Here is a 26,279-nt window from a genome sequence, read left to right on the forward strand (position 1 = left end):
AAGAGAGCTTTTGGAGAGCTGGGCAGTTTTACTCACTACTTATTCAATCACATGTTATTCTTTCAGCAACAATTGAGTTACCTGCTGTTCTTGTGCATGTTAGGTAGGGTAATTCTAGATAGTGTAACAAATAAACTTCAAAATTTCAGTGTGTAAGAAAATACAAGTTTAATTCTGGCTCATGCAACCGTCCAATGACGATGCTCCTGGTTGGCACGCAGCTTTCTTCAGGAGGTGGTTCAGGGACACAGGTTCCTTCTGTCTTCTTGCTCAAGTATCCCCCTGGGCCTCAAAGGGCTATGCTTCTTATCACAAGATGGAGGAGAAAAGGAAAGATATGGTAACATTGCCTATTCATTACTTTGTCCTGGAAATGCAAATTCCACATTTTTTTTTTTTTACTTGACAAGATTCCATCCAAATGCAAGAGAAATTGGGAAATCAAATAGTGCTTGTGGAGCTGCTTATGAAAAACAACTCTATCCTACAAAAGAGGGGGAATAACTCTTGTTGTATGGTTAGCCACTTCTTCCATACAAGGCTACAGGGATGAATCTAAGATCTGCTTTCATTTATCAAGGGAATAGTGGGGGCACAGGCTGGAAACCAGGAGATGAGGTTCTTCATTAAGCCCAAGAAGGTCAAGTCATGCTTTAGAGAGGATATGGACACCACAGTTGCATCATAAATGCGCACAGTTCAGCAACACAAAAGGAGAGGTATCATATTCTAAAAAGGGACTATGATTTGCAGAGGTGTTGAGGCCAAGGAATTCCAAAAGGCTGAGCATAGGTGTGGAGAACTGGCTGAAAGATGAGCAATACATTCAACTGAGGAATGTTTTGTAGGGGACATAAGCTAATTTTTAGAAAAATTACCCAGAAAACAGGGTATAATACATTTGAAGATATTAGAAGCTCTGAAGCTAGTTGACAGATGAAGAAACGTAAGTGGAGGGAGGCAGAGATGGCAGATTATGCAAGAAATTCAAAGAAGCTTTGGTATTTCACCTTTTTTATGGTTGGCCATTCTTTCTGCATGTGATTTCTGTCCTTCTTTGCATGTTTCACAATATAAACAAAATGGATTAAAATTCTTATAAGCTTTTGGAGAATTGTAAGTTACTTTTTATTTTCTAAAACTTATGTTGCAAAACAACAATAGTAATGAGAATCAACATATGCATATAGGGTACTATACTATGAATGGTGAACTAAGTATCCACCATGCTGGACTCAAATAAACAGACTTACACACACACACACACACACACACACACACACACACACACTATTACATGGAGGACAAAGTCAATTAGGAATTGAGTATAAAGGAATATTTAGCCCTATTTGTATTTCTTCTGATGGCTTACTTCCTTACATATCCCACAGTTAATGTCCTAGTAATTGTAAATCCACTAGGAGATTTAGCTTACATATAAGTAACCACCAACGCTTAAAATTTTCTGGGAACTTGGCTGCCATTTGTGTTCATCAAATATTTGAGAGTTATTTTCAAAGACTCTAGGCTGTCCAGTGCCAAGCTATCATTGGCCCAGCAGCTTACCCTCAATTCCTAAGTAGCTTCTTTCTAGAGAAATTTAATCTGCATGTTTCTAATCCATTTAAAATTAGATCATCAAAATAAAGTTTTGTATGAGCTATCCAAAATCCTTGTGAGAGAGTTTCTTTATTTTTCCTCCACTAAAGGAAGATGTTGCATTTGTTAAAATTCAAGTATGCTGCAAAGCTAGAAACCTCTTAGAAACTGATTTTAAAACTTGGCAGTCTCTATTCTTTTATCCCTAAGGCATATAGTAGGTGCTTTGGAAGTTTCTTTGTGAATTCATTTTTAGAACATTTCTTGGAGTTCACTCATACAGGACTGAGTTCCTTCCTTTCCACCAAGCCACAGTTCTTCCTTTAGAACTTCTCCTGAATTCAAAGGATGCTACACAGGTGCAGTGTCATGATGGCTTCATAAGAAAGAGTTTGAGACAGATATTTCCAATTTTCTCTTTAAGATAATCTTATATACTTCTTCAAGCAGGACTGTGTTCAAAATCACTTCCTGCCACATGAATTCTGAATTTCATGTGATTTTCCTTGGTGTACTGTTTGCTATTACAATCAATCTTATTTCAATTTGACCCTTTTTGAATCTCCATTTTATATATTTTTCTTTTAGAAGCCTAGAGAAATTAATTGCCCAATCACACTATATATGTTATATTAATCATAATTTATTTGGTGTTACATATTTTTTTAGTTTATTGGTATTATTCACAAGTACAAATAGAAATTAAATGTTTTTATCATCACCTCAAATGACTTGCATTATTGCCTATCACTAATTCCATTTACTCACTGAAAAAAAATTGATTGCCTTAATGTCTGAATATAATTTTAGGTTCTACAATGAACACTAAAATGAATCTGACAAAATATACAATGCTAAAAATCAGTGTCCAAGCGTAGTGTGTTGATGTGGGTTTCATATCTCTAACGCTTATCCAAGGGAAATCTATAAGTATTTCATATGATAATTACTAACACTGTCCAAGGGAAATCTATAAATATTTCATATCATAATTACTAACACTGTGTTTTTAGATTATTTAAGAGGATTTATGTCTCATAAAAAGTTGATATATTTTAATAGAACTTTCAGACTAGAAGGATAAAATAAATGTGGGGACCATATAACATTCTTATTGATCATACTTCCATATTTTCATCTGCCCCTTAGCCACTCCTCCACTCTGACCAGCATTTCTCCCTTTCATCCCCAATTCTCTGTCTTTTCCACTCTGGGCTGGATCCAGCACTCCTCTTGTTAGCCCTTATTTACAGGAAAACATTTACAGTCTACCTTCCGTATCTGCAGAATCGAAACCCTTGGATAAGACGAGGTGACTGTATTCGTTGTGCTACACCATTTTATATAAAGGACTTGAGCATCTGCGGTTTTTGGTATCTGCAAGGGGTCCTGAAGCCAGTCCCCAGCCAATACCGAGGGAGGACTGTACATTGTGACATTTTCACTCATCTAATACCAAATCCTACAGATACTTTTCAGTTTCTGTAACATTCAGCAACATTTCATTCCATAAGACATTCTCTTGCTGATAATGTACTCATCATAAGACACCCTTTTCTTCTGTAACAGAATTCTATCCTTGTTGTCTCCCCTGTATTCCCAACCATCACTTCTCAGTCTCTTATGTTGGTTCCTCCTATACATGAGTTTCATTATTTTAGTTCTTTATGACAACTTAATGGAGCAGGTATTATTTTCACTAGTTTAGAAACAATGACTCTGAAGATGCTTTAAGATCACAGAAATAATACATTGCAGGGCTAGGATTTGAATCCAAATCTATATGCCTCCAAAGTCAGAATTTTCCAATCCACACTTTGCCTTGCTAGGCCACAGCTGGGCTGGCTCCAGGGCTTGCCTCTTTCCCCGCTGAAGGCATCAAGAGATCTGCTAGCTTTCTTTTGTTCTTTAGGGCTACTTCCACCCATGCCTAAGCTGTATTCTACCCATTCAGTCTCTTATGTTTCATCTCCCTACATGCCTAGTTTTGAGTAGCACATAATCTTTCAAGTTCACCACGTGTTTTGGGGTTTTTTTTGTATTTGAAAATTTTGCTACAAATCACTATAGGAAAGCAAATGGCACAACCATGTGATTGTCCCAATGGTTGAAGAATCATATCAACTTCTTGATAAATCTAGATAACCTACTCACTTATAAGCTAGTGCTATTTTAATGCCAAGACATTGTAACCCATATGTTCCTTTGTACAAAGAAGCAAGTTAAAGTGTTTAACAAGTAATTGCATGCAATCTCTTGTTTCTGCTTCCACAAAGCTTTACAACCAAATGTCCCACCAACAGAAGTTATGAAGTTTTTGCTGTTTATAATTAACAAAAGTCAAGTATAATTAATCTTGGCCAACTCTCTCAGCTCTCTTGTATACTTTAGCTCTATCACTTTGGAAATCATTGAAGTTTAGGTGTGATTGTAACTAGTACATTGCCATACGTGTCTAACACCTCTCCTTAGCAGCCTCAGACTTCCTTATGCACAATTATTCTGGAAAGTGTAGATTTATTCCCTTATGAGCATTTTCAAAAAGGTGCAAACTGAAGTGTAAATGGCATTCATCTCACCAAATCAACTGGAATGTAGCTGCTGTTAAGGTAGTTTTAAAAAAAAAAAGAAAGAAAGAAATATAATACCTCTCTCAGACATAAAGATTTTGAATACAAAATATCTAGGCATAAACATCATTTGCAGACTTAGTTCCAGCAGTTTGATTTGCAACTTTAATTTGAGGACAGTCATGTCTTTGGTATGATTTAAAGAAAAAACTTGGAAACCTGAATAAACAAAACCTGAATAAACCTGAATAAAAAAACTTGGAAACCTGAATATCCTCATGTACATGGTATATTCCTGCTAACAGTGTGCTTCTGGAAAAGAGGTAAATGTGACTTCGTTAGGTGACAAATCTGCTCAGTTCTCTCATGCATGTAAGCACAATCTAAGACTAGCTGTGAGGGTAATTTCATTTTCAAATAATTTATTCATTAAATAATCTCTTCCACATCTTATTAAAACCCAATAAGCATAATAAAAAGAAAAAAAACACGACTGCTTTTAGAAACTACAATCAATCTCATTGATTTAAAAAGTAAATTGCAACCCTACCCGCCTCCTACCCTGCTGGATTGTGATTCTCTAAATGAAAGGACTGCGATTTGGGCATCTTTGCCCTTGTGTTTCTCACAGTAATGGCATACAATAGAAATGCAATAAATGTTTGTTGTGATAAACTAAAGATATAAATAATGCTGCCATTCAGAGAAATTACAGAATCCCTAAGATGGCGGCTTAATAGTCTACTGTCACATGGTTTAGAAGTTGGAAACAGCCGTTATTTTGTTTGTGAGACTTGGAGTTTTTAAATGGCTAAGGGTGGGGTTAATTTTGACAGGTAAATTTTATAGTTTGGATACATATTAAACATTTGGTTTTAATTGAGGTTTTGCTCAGGCCACCCAAAAGCTTCCTTTTAAGAATATGGTTATGCCTGTATGTTTCTTCCCTGTCACCATTTGCTGATGCAGTATTTAATTTCTTTCATTTATGGCCTAAAGTATAATAGTCTGCCAAAAGAAAGAGAATTCTCTAAGTATGAAAAAATATATTTTCCAGTTTTCCATTAGGAAATCCAAACCTCCATAGTTCCATTTGGATGCTGCATTTCACTATTTTGTCCCAATTCACTAGTTACAGATGTTTTAAAAAGTGCTGGAAGGCATAAGACCAATATCTAACATGGATATGGAAATTAACTCAGTAGGTATCCCAAATTTTATTTCCCCTTAACTTAAACTTACATGAAACTAAAATAACTAGTAAATTCATTCAATTTAGTTTTTTAAAAATACATGAAAATGATTGTTTCATTGCCTGATTTTTAAGAGACACACATACATGCACACACGCACAGAAGAAAGAGATTGATTTCTTAACAATCTCTTTTACAAATCTAGAAGACAGCAGAAGTGCTAAAACCTCGCCTTTCATCTGTTGCTGTCTTCGTGATTATAAAAGCATCTGCAGACTCCAAGAAGCGTGCACCCCAAAAATCTGAGGACCAGGTCATAAAATGTCATTCTCTTAGTACAAGAATAAATTCATGGTAAAGAAATTAATAATTTATAGAAGTAACCCACCCAAAGAGATGGTTTGTAACTTTGTTGTAAATCAAGAGGTTTGTGATTTAACTAATTTTAATTTATTTAGAGAAATATACCCTGTCAGGAGCATGGCATTCTGTGTAGAATTTTGGGAAAATAAAGTTTAAATAAATCAGTATTTTTCTAGTACTACTGAAATGAGAACAAGACATTATTTGAGAGGCATCAGCACTTGAGCCATTAGAAAGTTGTAGTCTATAGAAAAGCAAAGATGATTTTCCAAGCTCTACCACAGCCTGAACGAAATATCCCTCAAGACCACACAGATCCTTCTGCCTGGATTGCATGCTTAGCATCTATTTTTATAGTAAGAAAAAGATGCCACAGTTTGCAAATATAATTATTCCAGGGAGTAGAAAGGAATGTTAAAAAATTCTATTCTATGTGAAAAATTGGTATTCTATTTCATAAACTAAACTTTTACTAAAGCAAAAAATTATACAAATATTCATTGAGCTAAGCATATAAAAATGAGCAAGACACAGTCTCTACACTGAGGAAATTCACAATCTGAAAGGATGGAAAGAAAGGCACATATGCAGCTCTCCTACTTGATATTTGTTCATGTCCTGATGGTTTAAGTGCAGATGGGAGAGAACATCGATTCTGCCTGGGTTTGTCCACTGAAGGCTTCCTACATGAGGTGATATTTCTGCTTCAGTGGATAGTTTTTCTTCATGAGTTTAGTTAGCATGTATTGATTCAGTTAACTTTCATAAGAAGTGGATCATCAAATTAATTGTTTGCCTCTCTCTCTTTACCTCTCTTTATGCTTTTGAATAATAGCACATTGAAAATGATTAAAGTATGAATATATTAAAAAAATCATTTTAGGTGGGCCCAAGAAGTATAACCTAAATGGAATTGGGTGTCTTTTATTTTAATTTTTATTGGGGTATAATTGATTTACAATGTTGTGTTAGTTTCAGGTGTACAGCAAAGTGAATCTGTTATACAAATACATATATCCACTGTTTTTTTAGATTCTTTTCTCATATAGGCCATTACATAGTATTGAGTAGAGTTCCCTGTGCTATACAGTAGGTCCTTATTAGTTTACCTATTTTATATATAGTAGTGTGTAGGTGTCTATCCCAATCTTCCAATTTATCCCTCCCTGCCCTTGCTCCCCATTTATTTTCTACATCTGTAACTCTATTTTGCTTTTGTAGTTAAGTTCATTTGTAGACTTTTTTTAGTTTCCACATATAAGCGATATCATATGATATTTGTCTTTCTCTGTCTGACTCACTTCACTCAGTATGAGAATCTCTAGGTCCATCCATGTTGCTGCAAAAGGCATAATTTTGTTCTTTTTTATGACTGAATAACATCCCATTGTATATGTGCCACATCTTTATCCATTCCTCTGTTGATGGACATTTAGGTTGCTTCCATGCACTGGCTATTGTGAATAGTGCTGCAATGTTCATTGTAGGAATTGGGTGTCTTTGAACTACACTAGATCCTACCTTAGTATTTTATTATTGTAAAGAAAATAGACACAATTGCATGTAGGTGTACACACATATACACACATACAAATTCATATAAAAACATTGAAAAATAATGTAGACTTTCTTGAAGTTTTGTTTGGAGGAGGGGAAATTAAGATTGTGGATACACTGCACATATTTTTAAAACTCCCCTCTAAATTTTCTCTCTTCCCTAATCTTCTTCAGCTACTCCTTCTTGTCCTTTGTCCTTATTCCCTTAATGTTTCCATTCGAAACATTACTTCCACAATCCCTCTCCACAATCCTATAATATATCCAATACCACAATTTAAAAATTAGTGAAAAAGTATTTGACAATATTCAAACCTTTCCTCTAATTGAAACTTAGACTTCTTTTTGTCAGTCAGCATTCTGTGAGGAATCTTAATTCATATGTGTAATTCCCAAATGATAATGGAAAACAGTCAGTCTAATTTTTCTCTTTTTAACTGTAAGCAGGGAATAATAATAACTTTGTGAAATGCTCATTACACATCATGAACTGCAGGTAAAATGTCACTTGTGACTCTCATAATACCAAAGTAGATAAAAATTTTCTCTATTTTAACAGACAAGGAAGCTGACACACTTTATTAAGAACATAGATGAGAATTTAAACCAAGTTTGTCTGACTCTAGCATCCTCACTTTTCCCACTACATTATAATGATTTTACACAAAGCAGTAATGGCAATATATTTTGAATATGTGAACACAGGTGCTTGAAAATAAATTGACCAACAACAATAACAAACTTCCTAAGACCCCAAAGTATGTTTGACTCCCTTTTCCTTTCTCTCCTCCAACAAAAATGGGTGCGTTCATCTACATCCTGAAAATAAGCAGTTTAAGAATAACCCCCAATTGCTAAATGCCATAAAGTCCAAGGCAGCACCCATTGCTTTCACCTGGAAATCTTGGGATTGTGAAGGAGTAGAAATATTCCCTAAAGTTACCTTTTCGGGAAAAGTGAGCTCTGAAGATCTGATTTCTTAAAATGCCATTCCATAAACAGTCTATCACAGACACTCAAATTGGAAGACTTTAGAAATGAGTCTACCAGTGGCCGAGGATGGCAAAGATTGATATACGATATTTGAAGTATAAAAAATGACTAATATTAAGTATTTAAAAAATTACCTGACGGGGGCTTCCCTGGTGGCGCAGTGGTTGAGAGTCCGCCTGCCGATGCAGTGGACACGGGTTCGTGCCCCGGTCCGGGAAGATCCCACATGCCGCAGAGCAGCATGGCCACTGGGCCCGTGAGCCATGGCCACTGAGACTGCGCGTCCGGAGCCTGTGCTCCGCAACGGGAGAGGCCACAACAGTGAGAGGCCCGCGTACAGCAAAAAAAAAAAAAAAAAAAAAATTACCTGAGGCACCAAAATACGAAATTTAATATGACAGAACCCTTCCACAATTACAAAATTTCTATGCTGGTCTAGCTACATTTTTGGAGTTCTTCAGTTGACAAAGACATTTGTCAGATTAAATACATATAGAAAATTGTATCTACTGTATCTAGATGCAAACCTTCAAACATCCCCAGAGGAACGTATATGTTTAAGACTTTCAACAACCACTAAAGTAGTATCAGGAAACTACAAGTTAAAGTATAATACAAATAAAACAGGTATCATGATTTAATCCGGAGTTTTATATATTCCCTATTAGAAGAGTTCAAATAAAAGTCCAAAATAGCCCAGTAGAGATGTCTACATTGAGAAGAGGCAAAGGAGCACCTATAATAACTAATAAAAATGTTCTCTGCTAATGAGCCATTTCCAATCAGAAACTAATAATGTAGGGATACTAGATGGGACATTTTAAAAATAGTTATGTTTTCTAATGCTAACCAGCAAGATATAAAATAATTTTTCTTTACTTCAGAAATGTGTTGTACTGTATAGGGAATTTACAGTTTTAAGGAGAATGATTGATGTGTTGAATTTGAAAAAGTTCACATAATTTAGTAATATAACCTCCTTTTCTGTTATGATTTGAAGCATTTGCAGCTGTAATGGGCTTTGAGTCCCTGGGATAAAGGCCTCAGCCAAAGCCAGGAGTTGCCTATAAAGTTCTCTTTGACAGAAACTGGGATGGAATCCAGGCTCATTTCAGCAATATTTGTGGAGAAGAGGATCGAACTCAATATATTTGACCCCAAAGTGCATTGTTGGGGCTTGCACCATATTTATTAAAGTCTTGTGGCAGACCTAGAAGTTATTAAATGGGTGAGAGCAGGCTTTATAAAGACACAGTTCTAAGCAGCCATAGTTCGATTCGACATACTTTTACTGATCACCTACCTGGAGCCATATCTTAGGCTAGGAACTCATGGTTATAAAAATAGAGGCAGATATCATCCACAGACTCAGGCAACTCTCAATCTAGTAGAGGGAGAGAAGGCAGATATAAATAAGTGTAACAAATGGCATAGTATGATAAAAGATTGTAAGACAGGTACACAGTGCAACTGGGAGTTACAGATACTGAAAAGAATCAGGATTGCATTCACGGGGAAAGTAGCCTTTTGAGTTGGGTGCTGATGAAACTGTGCATGCCAGTGTGTATGAAGGGTGAGGGGAAGGGGACAGGATTCCAGCTAAAAAATTAGTAATTCAGAATATATTCAAGTTAGCATTTCAGGAAGCAACACTTTAGCAGAATTCTAAGATACATATTTTTAGAAGAAAATGGTTTAAAATACTGAAATTAAGATTTTCATGTCATTGTCATTGATTCAATTATAGTTGGAAAGATAGATAGGCTGGCCATATACGAAGGAAAATCAGACATTTGGAAGTCAAACAGAGAAGAGTTAAAGTAACTGCTTCAGTACTTACCAGTCCTATTGCCCTGTGTATAAGTTTCCTATTGCTGCTGTAACAAACTGTCATAATTAGTGGCTTAAAACAACACAAATCTATTATTTGACATTCTGGAGGTCAGGAGTCCAAAATGGACCGGCAGAGTTCTATTCCTTCCAGAGATGCTGGGGGAAAATCTATTTCTTTGCTATTTCCAGCTGGCAGAAGCTACCTCATTCCTTGGTTCATGGCCTCTTTCTTCATCTTCAAGGCCAACAGCACAGCATCTTCAAATCTCTGCTTCTGTCATCACATCTTCTATGATTCTGATCCTTTTGTCTCCCTGTTATAAGGAAACTTGTGATTACATAGACAGACTTGGATAATTCAGGATTATCTCTCCAACTAATAATCCTTAACTTTATCATGTCTACAGAGTCCCTTTGCCATGTAAGGTAACATATTTACATTTTCTGGGAATGTGTGTACATCTTTGAGGGACCATTATTCAACCTACTATACCCTGGGAACATTATCTAATTTCTAAAGCTTAACTTTTTATCTTATTGTAAAATGGGGATAATAATGTTTCACAGGGCTGTTTTGGAGCTCAAATGAGAAAAAGAATATAAAACAATTAGCACAGCACTTAATAAAAATTGTAATTACCACTGCCAGTACTATTAACGGTGTTATCATTTTGAGTGTTCTGAATAATAGGATGAGTTTTACCCATCTTATTTGGCAATATAGACCTGATCCTTGAGGAGCGAGGTTACACTGTCAGAACTTGACATGCCAATGTTGAGTGTTATGAAGTATTCTATAGAGAGACTGGAGACATAGGGCACTCTCAGGGGTGGGGGGACAGTGTAAATACTCAGGTGGAATAGGATAAACTACAAATATTTGCAATATATGTGATGTAGATGTAGAATGAATATTCTCAAGATTTTTAGAGGGCCTGAAAGTTAACAGGTAAATGATATTATTCCAATAGCAAACTGGGCAAGAACATGATAAAAGTTATCTGAAGAAGGATCACTGATCAAAAACAAATGTTTAAACTATATATTTACAATCAGTAGTGACCAAATAAAATAATTAATTCCTGTGATCCATAAATGGGCCACAAGAAATAAAGAACTGTTGAGGGTCAATTTGGATCCTATCCTGTAGTGCATCCTCAACGGGTAATGAGAGCTCACCTTTTGGAAGCTGGAGGGGAGTTGGCCATATTCATAGGGGTCCATAATGAATGAGATAAGAGAAAAATGCATTATGCAAAATGCAATGGAAATTTCCCAGTGGTGGCCTCTGGTAAATTTAGAAAAGAACTCACAAAAGAGTAGCCTTCAAACATCTGCCAGATTTTGAGAGTAACAAGCTAGTTTACAAAAATGCCAAGCAAATGAAAAATGTTTTGTTTTCCTTACCTCTTGTTTATCTGCTTCAACCCCAAAGGAGAAATAAACAACAAAAAATAAAACAAATAAACAAACAGGCAAACAAAGGAAAAATATTCAGCAGAATTCACTCAGAGAAGGAGTAGACTCAGAAAAGAGAAAAAAGCCAACCACCTCCTATTCCTGAAGTCAGAAGGCCCATCCTTAAAGGCAAAGTATGAAAGAGCTGGAGAGACTATTTATCCTCAAATGAAGTTCAAAGTTTCATTTATTACCTGAGGCTAAATGCATTTAATTACTGAAGTGAGAATGCATTTAGTAGTTTAAAGTAGCAATAGGACTTGCTCTTAAGAAAAAGTGATTGGAAGAGTCATGAACTTTCACTATTAAGTGGTTTTAGAGGGAGAGTGGCAGAAAATATAATACAGATGCTTTTTATTACACTCAGTGAGTACTAATCGTTCAATGTCTGGTTATATGTACATATTTACTCAAGCCATCATTAATATTCATAAAAGCTAGAAAATAATCTAAATATTCAACAACAGTAGAAATTAGATAAATGATGAGACAATCAGAAGTTTATGCGGTTTTTGAAGACTATTATTTTATCATAAAATCTTAGACAGTTATTGCACAAAATATCTGTTCATTTTAATATAAAATTAATTTTGTAAACTATTCACCATAGAGGGCTGTGATGATGTTTTCCATTGTTCTGTAGTGGTACGTCAACTTGGGCTAAATTGAAGAGAACTGATGCTGCCCATTAGGCTTGATACCTAAACAATTTCTCTTTTCATGCCTTGGATTTATAATATTGTGAGGAGGGATGTACAGAATTATTACAAAGAATTATAAAATAAAATAGTAATGATTTTTGATATTGCAAGTTTTAGATACTTAGTATGTAGTTGAAATAAAAATACGGTCTGTAATATGAAAGAGCAATAATATCTGTGATCCCCTGAACACTCTTTTACTTATGTCAGGGGAATATTTCTCAAAGGACTTCTTAGAAAATAAAGATTCTTTCTTTCTTTCAACACGTTTATTGAGTGTCCATAATAAAGCAATAACCACACCAATTTCCAGGAATAAAACAGGACACGTAGCAGACATGTTTCTTGCTCTAGTAAGGACACTAGACCTTAATCAAATAATTACAAATGCATTTAAATTGACATTGTGATAGTGGTATTAAAAAGAGACACGTGGTTTTAAGAGATCATATATTAGAAAAAGCTTCCATGAATGAGTGTCAATTCAGCTACTATTTAAATCAGAGAAGCAGGGAGAGGAAGAGCATATTGGACTGAGGAAATTGGATGTGTATAGGCCAAGACTAGGAAGGAAATTTAAAAGGTGAAAGAGGATATGTGTCTGGACATTTAACACAAAAGGAAATGTGATATGAAATACAACCAGAGAGGTAGATAGTAACCAGACCACACAAGACTGAATAGGTCATTTTGGAGTATTTAATTTTGCAGTGTTAAACATTTTAGTTATTTAACATTGCTCTTAGGGTAAATATATTGTTTCAAAAGATAAGGGCAGTGAAGACATGAACTCAAAGTGTTGAAGATTCCTTCAAGAAATCTGGCAGTAAAAGAAAGGAACTAGGACAGTAGCTGGAAGGTACTGCCAGGGTGATGAGAAGTATTTTCAATTGGCAGAGACATCAGCATACTTCCAAGCCAACAGAACTTGTGACTAAAGATACTGAAATAAAAGCATTTCTATTTTATTCCCCCACTTTCACACACACCAAAACCAAGAACAAAATCATAAAAGCAATTCAAGTAGAGAACAATTCTATGTTTAATAAAACAATTACATCAGAGCAATATTTTTTTTTTTGCGGTATGCGGGCCTCTCACTGTTGTGGCCTCTCCCGTTGCGGAGCACAGGCTCTGGATGCGCAGGCTCAGCGGCCATGGCTCACGCGCCCAGCCGCTCCGCGGCATGTGGGATCTTCCTGGGCCGGGGCATGAACCCGTGGCCCCTGCATCGGCAGGCGGACTCTCAACCACTGCGCCACCAGGGAAGCCCCAGAGCAATATTTTGATATTCATCAATGTGTTTTTCATTACCGGTATTCTGATTTGTTCCCACCCTGTCTCCCCATTTCAGGAAACATCTATGTAAGTCCAGGAATACCAACCCAAAGCAACAGAGGTTGAACAGTTGAACAATAGAGAAAAAAGTGTCAAGTTCTTGACTTTTTTTTTTTTTTTTTTTGGCGGTACGCGGGCCTCTCACTGTTGTGGCCTCTCCCGTTGCAGAGCACAGGCTCCGGACGCGCAGGCTCAGCGGCCATGGCTCACGGGCCCAGCTGCTCCGCGACATGTGGGATCTTCCCGGACCGGGGCATGAACCCGCGTCCCCTGCATCGGCAGGCGGACTCTCAACCACTGCGCCACCAGGGAAGCCCAAGTTCTTGACTTTTGAGCTCAAAAATTGTCTTCTGAAACTCACTGTAAAGATATCATTTGTAAGAATTTGATTTTCGAAAATTTTTAGTTACAAAATATTTTGAACTATGTAGGACCCAATATCTATAGAATAAATATAGATGTGGGAATAATGAATACTGATGTAGGTGCCAGTTTTCCCACCATGAGCTGAATAAAGATCCCATGAGCAGGAGAAGAGAAAGGCTTAAAGATGTGAGTTCTGGGAAGGGACTAGTTCCAGGGAGATGATATGATGCAGGAACTACCCAAATGCCTTGGGGTAAATCTGAGAGCGGAGGAAACTCATAAGCAGTTTCCATTAGCATCCTGATGACACCATGATGGCACCAGAGTTTTACCTGTTCCTTCCACAAGCAGAGTAGGATAATAGGAAAAGTTATACATATAGAAGCCTCTGAAGGTGTAGGAGAGGCATTCTTACCAAGAGTCGCTGGAGTACTATGAGAAAGCAGTTACACTTTCTCTTACCTTGAGAAAGGCAAAGTTGGAAGAGAAACTTCCCGAGAGCATGAAGGGTAGAAGTTCCAAAACTGGCTTGGTTGAACAAATGCTAAACCATGTGGTTTTCACGTTTCCAAGATTCAGGGTGGATACATAAGCCAGGAGGAATTTAAATGACACTCTAGAGATACGAAGGAGGAGAACAGTGAAAAACATTTGTTGAAGCCTGAAATGATAAATATACCTAAAGTAAGTAGATTTTTAGAACCAAATTTGGATTTGAAATAAAAATTGTTATAGAAAAATAAAGCTGTCTTTATTGTACATCTGAAGTTTTTCCTTGTAAAAGATATGCTCGCTCCATAAGGAATCAGCTACAATCCAAGGATATAAATCACAAGTGTATCTCATGATCCACAATGATAGAGAACATTGAAAACTGATTCATACTTCCTCAAAACTTGGGTAGAAAAAAAAAAATAATGCAGGTTGCTGTCACAGATGAGATAAGAGCAGGGAATTTTGGCTAAGTTGTGAGCCAAAACTGAAGCCAGAGATGTACCTTTGGAAAACCAAGTGATATCATTGAAACATGGTCACGTAGGGCTGAAAGATAAATCACACTGATACACCATTGTTAACTGTTTACAAACTAACACTCTACCTGAGATAGAGTTCTGAAGGTAACATCAAGTAAAGGGTAAAGAATGAGGATACAATAATCATGAAATGGGAATTTGACCTACATTATGAATGCTGAAAATTGAGTGAAGATATATCCTGGGATATATCTCCAAATAACAATCCCATAATAAAAGCAGAGCATGCCAACTCATCACCCTGCCTCTCCCACCAGACATTACTTCTTTGTTATACCATTATTCAGCAGATAAGTTACTGCATTCAAAATTAAAAGTCAATAAAGGAATCCATGTAAGACTTAGCTATAGATTTTATACCCCTCATTCTCATGTTCCCCAATAGGGAAATTGTGGTCTTGAATATCTGCTGCCAATAAATCACTAAATTCTTTCAGAGTTATGCATACCACATTACAAAAAAAAGTATCACTTTGAACAGTGGGAAAGAATTTATCTGTTTTATATACTCAAAAGTATACTTTGAGCAAGTGAACTGATTTTGTCTGACAGAAAGTGTAAATCATATAACTTATTGAGTTACTTTTTACACACTATTAAAAGCTTATTCTCAATGTTATAACCTAACTAACCTACCCTCTAATAAGTCCTCTAAATACTTAAGTTTTGTTTCTAGCTACAGTTTATGTTCTCACTTCATTTTTATCCTTAATTTGACTGAATTCTATATTTAAAACACTTTTGCTTTTATATATTCTTGGGGAAAATCCATCATTTATTTGAATGAGGGAGAGTAAAATAATAAAAATTATTTTCATATATACATTCAAAGATTTATATAAAGATTAAAATAATACTGTGTGGTTATCATTGGTGAGATCCCATGTGAAATTTTTTCTTCTTTATACTCTTATTATTTAACAGTCTATTGGAAGCATGTTTTTTCCCATAACGAGAAGAAATTTTATATTAAAAAACAAAGTTTAGGTGAGAAATTTTGGGTCAAAAAGTTTATTTGCAGAGAAATAATCCCCTAGATCTCAGGTTCTTTAAAAGTCTATTTCTCACACAACTTATCCAACATGCATCAGCAGGCTCTTCTCACTGTTGTCACTCATGGATCTAGGGCAATGGATACTTTATACAGAATGCTACCAATTGTCACTGCAGAGTGAAACATGCACTGGCTTGTAAAGTTTCCATCCAGAATTTGCACATAACACTTCTCTTCACACCTCATCCATCAAAGGAAGTCATACTTCATGGGAGACAGGGAGGGACCTTCCTACCATATGCCTGGAAATAAATGAGACTGAAAATAATTCAAAAGGACTAATGACAGTCTCAAATAATAGTGATCATTTTTACTAGAATGGTGAAAAAATATTGGGAAGAAGTATTGCATGGAGAGAAAAAAATTATATATGTATATGTGTGTATATGTATGTATATATATACACACACACATATATATGATACATGTATGAGTAGAGACAGTGTAGAGGAAAAAAACAACAAGAATAATTCATGGATTTTTAGGGACTGAAAAAATAAGTGCATTAAGAAAAGTAGAAAACCCATGATAATTGTGTAAAAGGTGGTGATTATTTAATTTTAGGCTTATTGACTCTAGGAGAGTAATAATAAATATACAGTTACAAATCTGGCTGTTTCTTAGAAAAGGTTTGGAAGAAACTGACTTGGAGATGGAAGCTGAAAATGTGGAGTTACCTAAGATTTCCAAAGGAGAAAGTGCACATCAAAAATGGTTGTCAGCAGATTTTTGGAAATTAGTCTAACAGAAAGATGGAGATAAAAGATGAATGTAATGAGTAAGAGATGGGACACTAAAAGGATTCCAAGTTAATTGTGATAGGCTAATGTCAGAAAAGCCAACAAATATCTAGGAGAATGATGAAGTTACATCATTGGAATGATCTATAATGTGATATACCATGGGTATAATCAGGAGGTGGCAACTGAAGGAAAGGATTTAGTGTGTTTTATGTCAATGGGAATTTCTGAAGGAGGGCTTCTAGTAGAGTGGGAAGGACATATACCAGAAAACAAAGGGTTAATAAGCAAGTTGATGTGAAAGAACTAAGAGTAGTCCTTCAAAACAGTTCTTTGAAGATGATGATTATGAAAATGAGAGAGATTTTTAGATGAGGAATAGTCTAGATAAGGGCAGCAATATATTGTCAAAGAAAATCAGTAAAAATGGAAGTAGGAATAGTAATGTGTAGATACAGAGGTAAATGATAGGAACTGATGGATTAATAAAATAAAAATGAAACACACACATTTTAAAATAATCCCTGACCAAATTTTAATCAATCTCTGGTAGCTGTCAAGCATTTATCTAGGTTGGTTACTTCACTAAATATTTGTTGGCACGAGTGCTAGTCATATGAGCAAATTATAACATAGCTCTTCTTTATCTATTTGTTCTATCAGTAACTGAGAAAGGAGTGTAACAGTCTCTGACTATAACTGTGGATTTACTTTTATTGTTAGTCCTGTGAATTTTTACTCATATAATTTGAGTTTTATGCTGTAAGTTGCACAAAAAAATTTTTTTTTGTTAGCAAACTGAACTGTGATTCTCAGTAAATTTACTATCGTATGCCAGGATGTAGCTTTTTTTTGTTTACCCTGCTTGGGGTTTGTCCCACTTTCTGAATCTGGAGCTTAATGTCTTTCATCACTTTGGAAAATACTTAGCCATTATTTCTTTAAATAATTTCTGTATTTCACTCTCTTTCCCTTTTATTTTTGAGATTTTATTTTCATATAGTTTTTTTTTTTTTTTTTACTCTTTTCCTGTGTCTCTTACTCTCTGTTTTGTAATTTCTCCTCATATTTCTTTCTATTTCATTCTGGACATTTTCTTCCTTTGAATACCTGTTTACTAATTTTTTCTTCAGCTCTGTTTAATCTATTATTAAGCCCATCCACTAAGGTTTTGATTCAATATATTTTTCCTGTTCTGTGATTTCCATTTGTTTCATTTTTATAATTTCCAATTTTCTGCTAAAATTTCCAATGTTATTTACCTCCTTGAATATGTCAGGACTACCTAAATACTGTGTTTGATAACTCCATTTTCTATAGCTGTTTTACGTTTTATATTTCTCTATTTTTTTTAAATAGAGAAAGAATTTGAGGTCTAAAATAATGATTTGAATCTGAGATACAGTCCTTCAAGGATTTTTTTTTTCTCAGCTTATTTCAGTCCCATCCAAAGCAGAAGGGTTTATTACTCTACCTTATAAACTCTGAACTCACCAACCTCCCAAACACATTTTTGGAATTCAAAGACATTTTAAGGGAAAATTAGCCCCAACTGCTGGGCTCACATCCCTGATTTTCTGTGTTGCCTTGGATCTTGGTCCTGTTATTTTCCTCTGCCTTTTTAGGTCTTCAAGTACATATATTTTTTTTAAATGTTAAGTTTTCTCGCTGTCTTCAGTAAGGTGATTGTTTCTAATGAATCTGGTTGGTCAACACAAGAAGCAGTAGAACTACACCCCTTTGCTGAATTTTAAAGAAGCATAGAAAATATTAGCCATTTGTTAAATTGTGAGATAGTTTTAGGGCAGAAATTCTAATTTATTCATTGTCATGTAGAAAATAATCAATAAACATTTTAGTTTGAATATTAGCTGTTCTCTTAATTTCAAGTAACTCCATGTAATAAGAAACTTGAATTTTTTATATACTTCTGCTTATCTGATTCTAATATTTCAACTTGTAACCATATGTGATGATTTTCATTTCTTTGACTGCCATCTACTTCCTCTGGATTTTTCCTGCAAGTATGTCATCAAGTATTAATCAAATTTATCTTGGACTTCAGGTTTTTGCTTCCAGCTACCCGTACTCTCATTCTGCCCATCCACCCCGTGGCCAATTGCTCAGACTTGTCCCCTTCCTATTTCATACAATTTAAAAAATCTGATAACTGCACTAATATGAATTTAAGTGTTAGAGACAACTGTTGATTTCGATACTATTCTTAAATTTAGATTCTAGTATAACTTGATTGAGGAAAATTTCTAATTAATATAAACTATTTATCCTGTATTTTAGGTTTTGTTGCTTAGAATCTAAGTAATCTGATTGCTTAGACATCTGAAGTCTAATTTGCTTTCTCAAGGCCATTTTTATTTTCAATTTGTAGGCTGTGTCTGAAATTCTGTGAATTTAGGACAGGTTATAACTTGAAATGACAGGCAACACAGTATGATTTAACATTTCAGAAATAAGGATTTGTTATTACTGTTGTTTTTTAACTCACATGCCTTGTGAAACTTGTTAATGAGAAAGTTAATTGTTTTATTGCTTGTATCTCTGGAGTCTGTGGTCTTTTACATGTTGTGAGCATGCTTGCTTTAAAAATCAAAAGTAAGAAACCATTGCAAAGATGTTCCAGTGAAAAACTTGTATCAGTCTGAATTGAATGCTGTTTTAACTCTAAATATTATAATATGAGAGAAATATAAAACGTTAACTAGAGAAGGCAAAGAACTGACAAATATATTTTATTATGACAGGAGCCACTAAAAGTTTAGAAAAAAAGAAACAATTTACACCCTTGAATAAATAGCTATCACATAGTAGTTTACTAGCAGGATAACCTTTTGAATCATGATTTATTTTTACCTATAGCACTCTTTTTTTTTTTGGCGGTACGCGAGCCCCTCACTGCTGTGGCCTCTCCCGTTGTGGAGCACAGGCTCCGGACGCACAGGCTCAGCGGCCATGGCTCATGCGCCCAGCCGCCCCGCGGCATATGGGATCTTCCCGGACTGGGGCACGAACCCGTGTCCCCTGCCATCGGCAGGCGGACTCTCAACCACTGCGCCACTAGGGAAGCCCTACCTATAGTGCTCTTTATGTCAATATTTTCCAGAAACATTTTAGAAATACCAACATGATTAGAATAATCAAAGTCATCAGTAGTAATCTGTTATTACATTATGTGAAGGACACTTGACTAAGTGCAGAGAAACATCTTTTTAAATGTTCTGGAATAATTAGTTCACTCTACTTAACATTTTACCTTTCATCGACTCAAATGGAAATAAGAAAATAGAAATGTACATAATGGGGTAATTTCAAACTCTTGGAGTACATTCAACAATTATCTCTGAGCAGTAGGTTAATATGGTCTATTTTCCAAGTTAGCACCTAAAGTGGATTAAAATGAACACTGAAAATATTGTATATTTAAGCCCAAATTAATTATCCAGTACTTTTCACTGAAAAACAAAAGTACAGATTCTAATTTTGTACCAATTTAGAAATGTGCTTACTTATGACATTTTAGGTAATTTCCTCTTAGGTGTACCTAAACTAGTAAGTACTGTGCATATAAGCCCAAAATGGGAAGAAAAGTTTATTTAGAAACTACTTTATTAGTCAAGGAACAATAACCTTACTGAACTTTGGGATTCTTCTCTTCACTGTTAGATGAATAATCTGAAGCTAGAGTAAGAAAGTATCCATTAAATTTACCTGGGAGAAGCAAATGATGTACATTTTTTCCCTGCAATTTGGAAAGCAATAATATGCCTATGGACTACTCTAAAGTTCAGTCATTGATCTGAAAAACTAAAGTCTCTCAACTGATTAGATCAATAGACTGACAAACCAAATCAAGGATAACTAAAATAAACAGAATTTTCTGTCAAATAATTATTTTATTTACATAAATTTCTTCCCTAACTGTTGCCTTTGGGAAATTCTGTTTTACCTATCTGAGGAGGAAAGTCTACAGACTATCCTAGATATTTCATTTAAACAAAATAGGAAAGGCAAATTATCTTTCCTCCCACATAGGAGAGAAAAACGATATTCCTTTCAGGTAACAGTGACCTATCATTGTACTGAGTTGGAGATGTCTTTGTGATCATTCTGTCTCAGCACACTTTTTTTTTTTATAGTTAAATGCCTATACTGAACATCTGTGATTTAGTAACTAATAAATACCATTTTTAATACTGAGCCTGATAAAAGAATGAACTGTGCTCAACTGATAGAACATATTCTTAAATGTCAGAATGAGCTTTAAAAAAACCAGAAGATATTTATCTCATGTTATAATCTATGTAAACAGGCATTAATTTTACAAAAACAGTCACGGAAATAAAAATAGGCAGTGCGAGAAAGAGTGGTATACATTAGAGAATTAACAAGCAGCACAAAATGGCCTTCTTTTTAGAAAGATGTTAATTAATAGTGTATTTTATATTTATCCTAAATATGTTTACTTCTGGTGAGAGGAAGCTATGAAAGGAATACCTCATAGATATTATAATAAACAGAGGCCTGAAATGTAGAGATTTACCAGCTGAGATAAGGCATTGATGTGCCTAGAAATTGATGTTGGTGTAACTGGGAGCAGATCCAAAGATCAGTAGTGCCAGAGGTGGCACAATTATAATAAAATCAGATGAAAGGGTTCATTATGCTCACACATGGTGAAGAGATGCCTATCTCCTCTATCTCGATTATACATCTGGGGGTGGGTGAATGGAATTAATACACACAACACCATGTTTGAAGTAGAAAGAAATTTTCATAGTAGTCTAGAAATGTACACAAACATTTATGATGAGATCATTTTCAATTGAATAAAAAATCAAAAATATTATCAGGCATGAGAGTACAAATGAAGATTCTGTTTTATTTGGACTATCTTTTATCACAAAAGAGAAAAACTATCAAAGAAAAAATGTAGGTCTAAACAAGAATACAAAGTGACTCTTAAGTTTTTTAAAAATTTAAATAGTCAAATAGTTTATCATTTAAATATTTATAATTTTATAATTTAAATAGTTTTTTAATTTAAATAGTTATAACCTACCTATCAAAATGGGTACAGAAAAAATCATTACACATATATTATGCATATTTATACATCTGTTCTCTATATATCTATCATTATCTCTCTGAATAATATTTGGCTAAACCTATCACAGTCAGGCAATCAGTTCATTTTTCTTTTAGCCTTTATTTAAATAGAATTAGTGTATTACATTACTATGGTGATAGAATATTTTTTATTGAGGTATAATTTACATACCTTATAAAGCATAAATTTTAATACTTAAGTTCCACAAGTTTTGATAAACGTATAAACCTGCATAACAACTACCTCAATCAAGCTATGTGAGATTTTATTATCCCAAGTATTTTCCTACTTCCCTCTCCAATGAATACCTCTACCCTAACTCTACACACACCTATTTTTATTTCCATCATTATAGATTTGTTTTTGCTGTTTTAGAACTTCCTGTAAAGGGAATCATGTAGTATATATGGTTTTCTGTCTGGGTTCTATTATTCAACATAGTATTTTGAGATTTATTCATGACTTGCATACAGCAGTAGACAATTTTGTTTATTGATTAGTATTGCTAAGTATGATATGAACTTACCATTGACAAGTGTTTTTCTTGCAGAATATTTTTCCCTAATGGCAATTAACTGACAAGGAGACCTGAATTCTAGTCCCAACTTTATCATTTATTTATTTTTCAAATTAGTGTATGTCTCTTCTTCAAGCTAGATCTAATCTTCATCTGTCCAATTAAAGAGTAGTATTAGATGACCTCTGAATCTATTTCAAGTCATATATTCTGTTTTCTTGTTCATGGTTGCTTAGCAATTGAATATCAATTTGATAAAGAACTATCTCTAAATTACTAGCAGATTCATTCATCTTAAGTTAATGAGTATTATTGTTGGTTCAATTGCTAGATAACAGAGTTATGCTTTCCTCTCTTCCTGAGGTTAGCTTTTCAGTATTACTCTAAAGAGAGTGGAATATATGGTGTTCGTGTGATAATAACTCCTAAACTAATCTCTCAGTGTTTGTTGCAATACTTTTAGTTTTTGCCTAAACAGGCTCTGATAAAACTGAAATGCACTTCATCTGTCTGTCAGAATTCTCAACATGCTTTAAAGATGATATCAATTGTCACCTTTTCCACAAAACTTTTTCTAATCACTCACGTCAGGAGTGAGTAAATCTCTTTCAGCTTTGAAATCTTATTGTATAATTCTTTCCTTATTTTAATCATTCATTCAAATACTATTGCATGTTTCAAGCCTGTGATAAGTGTAAGGCACACAATAATGAGCAAAAAAGATAAAGTCTCAACCATCATGGGCTTACATTCCACTATGACAATTACGAAGAAATTATGTCCAGTTACAAACTAGTTAGTACTCTGAAAAAATATTTACTGATGCTATTATGCTGCCATAACAAGAGGATCTGGTTTAGTGTTGGATGGATCAGTGGGAGATCCTGTAAGAATGTGATGTTGCAACTGAAGTCTGAGAATAAGATTTAACCATCTGAAGGTATGTGTATGTGTATTTAGTGTGTGTTTGTGTGTGTGTGAGGGGTGATGATGGTGGGGGATATAGACAGAATGGATTGGTTTCCTGGCATGGTAACCAGTGTTGGAAAGCAACACAACACAGTTCAGAAACCCAGAGAATTTTCAGAAGTACAGATGAGAAAATTGTGAGAGGAGTCGGGAACATGTAGGCAAGTACACGACCCTTTAGAATATTACATACCTTTTTTAGGGTTTTGATTTGTATCCTATGAGCTGTTCACAGACTTTTAAACAGATCAAATACATGTGTTTATAAGAAAGTTTTGGATTGATGTTCACATTAGGAAGTCACTGGCTAATAGATGACAAATGAAGCCATGTGTGTTGATGAGATGCCTGTGGAGAGTGTTAGGAGTAAGAAGAATGCAAATTCTGAGACTTCAGAATCTCCCAATATAACCTTTTGTGAGTTTAAATGTATTATAGATATTTTTAGAAATATCTCATTATCTCCTCTTAAATTTTAAAATCATGTGACACAATTAAAATAACAAAAAGTCTAAAGCTTTACATCTAAGCAGTATTGGGTTCAAATTAAGACATTATCCTTTAGTGACTATGGGATCCTGGGCAATGTGCTTAAATCCTATGATGCTTCCTTAAAATGCAGATAATAATACTCCTACTATGGGAACCTTAAGAATCAAGTGATTCTTATATATAACAAACAGAACAATGCCATGCACATCATACATACTAATATATATTCAATTTTTTGTTTTCCAATTTTTTTAAACACACAATGCATAGCATGGGTCTTTAAAGTAATATTTAATAAATTGTATTGAACAGGTGAGACCCATAATGGAGGAACAGAACACAGAATCATGAAAAAAAGACGCAAGTAAATACAAAATGGTTATAAAATTAGTGTATAGATTCAAGACTTTAATCTTAATTTTAATTAATTATGAAACACAGGCATTCAAAGTCCATTTTACAAGGTTGCAGATATACTAGGTGCTGACCTGTGACAAGGGCTGGGGAGGGGACAGGTGACAGGCAGCAGGGTTGAAGGGCAAAGGGAAAAAAGGAAAGTGAGGACAATGTGTTTTATTTTAATTTTAATTATAATGTGTTTAATTTAAATTATACGTTAATTATTAACACAGCCTGATCCACAGTTAACTGAATTGGTCTAGGTTTATACATCAACTCCAATTCCCCAAGGCCTTGGTCTCTTCCCTTGTTCTTGTTGAGTTAGGAACTGTTAAGGTTCTGCGATTTTACCCTGTTTGCAACCTAATAAGTAATCCTTCTATAGATTCATACGCACATACTGAAAAAAGAACACCACAACCTGGGTCAGAGACACAGATAATGTATTACAGCAACAGGCAGCAGCCAGAGCAATAGTCACATCCATTCCTCATGCCCTCATTGCCACAGGGCAATTTGAGAAGGCCAGGTGTTTAGCTGCACGTTCAGTGGGTGCACCACAGGAAAGGAACTCCCACAGTTAGAAGACAGAAGCTTTTATATGTGCTGACACATCTGCCCATCCTTCACTCCAGAGAAATCAATCACCCCTTGCCTTGGAATGTAACAAAATGTTTCCAGGGTGGGGCAGGTGGTTTGCTATCTTAGGATATCCCAGAGTCTCTATCTTTAGGGAGATACTAGCTTCCAAGGCAAGATTATTATTCAGGTGTGCCTTTACTCCAAAGGCCCAAATCAGGGAGAAATGCGAGAAATCCATGGAGAATTGTCACTCAACTGTTTTTTGGCCAGAATGATCCCACATACCAACCCCACTCTTCTTATGGTTAGAAAGTTGTGGCTGCCACCACAGTCACTTTGTTCTCCCAGCATATCCTTTTTATTTGCCTTCCCCAAGTAGGAGGGTGACACTCCCTCCTTTGCACCTGCCATGGTGGGTTGATGGCAGCTGCAGTCTGCACCTGCTGGACACATGAAGGCCCTGGCCACCTTAGCAATAACACAACCCGGAAATGCAGCAAACTTTGACTCAATAAGAGACTTAAAAGAGAGGCAGTCTGCACATCAATTTTTGACCCTTCCACGTCATGAAAGGACTCCTTCTGGAGGCAGGAGTTCCCCCACATCCTCTCAGGAGACACCCTCATTGACTAAATAGCCAGCTGTATTTCTCAGTAATGCAGCATCTTGTATTTGGATTTTCCTTCTTCTCTGTCTCATTTCCACTGTCTGTAACTTTTTATCCCCACTTCCCTTCCACCAAGAAAGCATTAACCTGTGATCTTTTCCTTGGGCTCTTTTTTCTCAGGTACCCATATTAACATACTGGAGATTTTGCTGTGTGCATGTGATATATACATCTTTTTGTAAGAAAGTGAAAAAACAGAAAAAATAAATGTAAGTACTAATGCAGTCATTAATTTAACACACACATTATCAATCTCAGTCATATCAGAAAGTGTTGGAGGGACCTTCAGGATGGTGGAGGTATAAGACGTGGAGATCACCTTCTTTCCCACAAATACATCAGAAATACATCTACATGTGGAACAACTCCTACAGAACACCTACTGAATGCTGGCAGAAGACCTCAGACTTCCCAAAAGGCAAGAAACTACCCACGTACCTGGGTAGGGCAAAAGGAAAAAGAAAAAACAGAGACAAAAGAATAGGGACAGGACCTGCACCTCTGGGAGGGAGCTGTGAAGGAGGAAAAGTTTCCACACACTAGGAAGCCCCTTCACTGGCAGAGATGGGGGCAGGACAGGGGGGAAGCTTCAGAGCCACAGAGGAGAGCACAGCAACAGGGGTGTAGAGGGCAAAGCAGAGAGATTCCAGCACTGACCAGCACTCACCAGCCCAAGAGGCTGGTCTGCTCACCTGCCAGGGGAGGCAGGGGCTGGGAGCTGAGGCTCAG

The sequence above is a fragment of the Leucopleurus acutus genome, assembly GCF_964270905.1.
Source record: "Leucopleurus acutus genome assembly, chromosome: 5".
NCBI classification, from domain to species: Eukaryota; Metazoa; Chordata; class Mammalia; order Artiodactyla; family Delphinidae; genus Leucopleurus; species Leucopleurus acutus.